At 33.1% G+C, this 3,497-nt stretch overlaps 1 long non-coding RNA gene across 1 annotated transcript; it reads left to right on the top strand.

Annotated features, from left to right (window-relative positions):
• Positions 1–585: 585 nt before the first annotated feature.
• Positions 586–2,906, top strand: LOC121964673 (uncharacterized). The gene is made up of 2 exons (XR_006107392.2): positions 586–2,016; positions 2,764–2,906. It is a non-coding gene; the product is annotated as an uncharacterized LOC121964673 (long non-coding RNA).
• The last annotated feature ends 591 nt before the right edge of the window (positions 2,907–3,497 follow it).

The following is a 3,497-nucleotide window of genomic DNA, read 5'->3' as shown; positions in this document are numbered from 1 at the left end:
TGTAGCATTTAATTCTAAATGGTTGCATTTATATACAGGGTTTCTCCAGGTTCTTAGCAAGTCTCACAATGTCCTCATTTCAATTGTATAAATATAAGGCCTTAAAAGTTATTGAATGTTTGTAAATTTGAATTTCTAAGGTCTCATTTGGCACAATCATTATTTAATTTATCCATCTTTTAATTCCTTTACCACTAAACCCTTTCAGACCTTTGCAAACTGGTTTAATTTCTTTAAAAAATGGGGATAAGGCAACAACACATGGCAACAAATAGCAAGAAATTAGTAAAACGATATAAGAAAATTACTGGAAAATAAGCCAAAGAAAAAGGGAAATTAAAAACAAGAACAAAATTGAGCCCAGAAGGGCAGGAAATTAGAAAATATATGTTTTTTTTCTGTAACAACTTTAAATATGTAATTATAACAATAATATTTTTTTTTCCTGGACATTTTTCCCTAGTTTTTGATGATTTTCTAATTATTATTTACTCCCGCTATTTCTAAAACTAATTTTCAGGTCATTTTCTTTGTCACCTTTTACTTATTTCTTATTTTACTTATTTCTATATATATATATATATATATATATATATATATATATATATATATATATATATATATATATATATATATTTGTAGACATTTTTGTGTAGTTTATAGACAATTATAGCCAATTTTCATTTTTTCTGCCACCCTAACTTTTTCTAATTAATTGCTGTTTGCAGTATGTTTCTTGATAAGTTGATCATTTTTTTTTTAAAGAAATCAAACCAATTTGCTCAGGTTTCAAAGGGTTAAAAAAAACTGACGCCGAACCAGCTTTTAAAGGGCTTACTTAAAGCTGCCTTTGCACTTTCTACTTGGACTTACCTGCAAAATGTAGATTAAAAATGATCTTGAAAAGTGTCTGACACCTGTAGACACCCTGTATGTGGAGCTTTACAAGCTTTTATTCTGAAGGTCATAGGCCCGACTGAGTGCTCATTAATCCGCCAGCTTCAAACAAAGGCAAACTGTCTTATGTGCTGAAAATGTGAAAACATTATGACTAATGATTTATGACAGGCTGATATGTCTGATACCCCAAAATCATGTTACCCAACGCAGGACGGTGAACTCAAACGCTCCGTGTTTCAGCTCAGAAATGTCTCCTTCACTAAAGTTTACATTTAAATTAAGATTAAAAAAAGGATGTTACAGAAGCCCAAAATCATCGTTTAATATCTGAAGATAATGAGAAACAATTCCAAAGTCAGTTTTTGGAAAATGTTTCTCATTATAATGACTTACGGGATTTTTCGGGTGGAAAACAGGTGTCCGTGGTGTTCAATGGGCCTCATGCAAGAACATTAAATTTTAACAGTATTTTTTTATCCTAAACCTCTCACCATGTTGCACCGCTGTGTTTCTACAGTAGCCCAGAACAGACAAACTAAACCTTTGCTGCCTAAATGTTTGTTTTGTTTTTCCTGAAATAAGGAAAACTGTCAGTCCGCGGCTCGTGTGAGCTCTGGATTATTCTCCTCAGTCATTTATACGTACGATATAAAATCTGTTCGTAAAAGTGGTTCTTGCATGAGCCGTAATTTCCCCCCAAAAATACTGTTGGTGGTAGTTTGGACACAGTCGAAAACAACAGTTATTTGAGCAGTTAAATGAATCCACCGACCCTCGAGCTGTGAGCCGTGGCCTGTTTCTGAGTCTCATTTTAACGCTGCATATTTGAAAAGTCCTTAATAACTCTGATTTAAGGTGTTTTTTTTACTCTGACTAAAGTTTACATCCACGCTGCAGAAACAGTGAAAAGAAAAAAGATTTTCTTTTCAAAATAAGTTTCTCTGAATTGATGGAAATGACAATAACTCGTCTGTACCACTTTTTACCCTGAAAGATTTTGACTTTGACTTTTTCATTATTTTAAAAAAAGCTGTTTTGTGTTTGTTGTGTTTCAGTCGGCGGTTCGGCTGCATTTCCACTTTAAACGAACTAGGGGTGGGCCGATAGCTACTACAGGTAATACGTGTTCGTTTTTGAATTCTAGCGTCAATAGATTAACCCTTTGAAACCTGAGCAAACTGGCTTGATTTCTTTCAAAAAAATGGGAAGAAGCCAATGAGCAATAAAAGAAAAAATGATGCAAAAATGAGCAAGAAATTAGTCAAATGTACAAGAAAAGTATCTAAAAATGAGTCAAAATAAACAAACAAAATAAAGGCAAACAAGACTTGGAAAAAGTGCTTAAAAATTTGAATAACATAATTTTTGATAAGTAATTATGATGATTACAAATATAACTTCTTTCCCCTCGATGTGTTTCCCCAGCTTTAAAAAAAAAAAAAAAAAAAAAAATATTCCTGCAATTTGTGGAAATTTTCTCACCAAGTTGCACATTGCCTATTTTTCCATGTTTTTGAAGAAATGAATCAATTTGCTCAAATTTCAAGAGTTTAAATACCCAAAGTGATGTTGCTCCAGAATTTAAAGGGTGAAATACCAAAAATACGGATCTTCAGATTTGTTTAATGTCACATTTTCAAACTGTAATTGGTCGTTATTAGCTGTTATTTTAGCAGTTTAATTATTCACCTCATTAATTAATCATTAAACACTCTCCCCGTCATGAAAGCGCATAAGCTGCGTGTCTCGGTGTCACTTTTTCTGGCGTCGTGTTTCTCTGTATTTGGAGGAAACATGTTTTTTGGATCCTCCCACCCCAAAAACAAACATCTGTCCTCTGTTTCCGCCTCGTTCCCGCTTCAGATTTCACTTCCTCTCGGTGGAAATGCAGCCCGACCGTCTGTGTGGAATATTTCACAGTGTGGATTTCGCAGAGCTGCTTCATAGAGCGACATACAAGTATATTTTCAAGTTTATTTTATGGAATAAATTTGTTACAAACTCCAGATTTGTCTTTCGTTGTTCCTTCATGTTTAACCTTCGTGTTTCTGTTTGGATCGCAGCCTTTGTCTCTGCCAGGCTAAACGCACGATGGAGCTCCGTTTCAACGATGAAAATCTTTGGGTGTTATGCAGATTGGAGCAGTTAACTCTTTGAAACCTGAACACGTGGGCTTGATGTCTTTGGGAAGAAGGAAATGAAACAATAAATTGCCCTTAAATGAGCAGAAATGGAAAAAGAAGGTTAAAAATGTTTTTGAAAATAAGCTAAAAAAAAAACAAAAGAGCAAAAAATTTAATAATAAATATAAATATATTTTTATGTGGTTAATATATAGATATTATCAGTATATATAATTAATATTTGTGGACATTTTTGTGTAATTTTATAGATAATTGTAGCTTCTTTTCAGGTCCATTTCCTGCCGGTCTGACTTTTACTGATTTATTGCAATTTTCAGGATTTTCCTTGTCAAGTTGCTCATTGCCCCTTTGCCATGTTTTTCAAAATATTTTAAATTGTTTTTATTTATATATATATATATATATATTTATAGTTATTGTTGGGACATGGAGGACTGTAGGAGGACTCACCTA

This window comes from Plectropomus leopardus, chromosome 9, assembly GCF_026936395.1.
Source record: "Plectropomus leopardus strain MGB_pleo_1.0 chromosome 9, ASM2693639v1, whole genome shotgun sequence".
Classification (NCBI taxonomy): Eukaryota; Metazoa; Chordata; class Actinopteri; order Perciformes; family Serranidae; genus Plectropomus; species Plectropomus leopardus.
The sequence above is the reverse complement of the archived record's forward strand: the minus strand, read 5'-3'. Positions and strand labels throughout refer to the sequence as shown.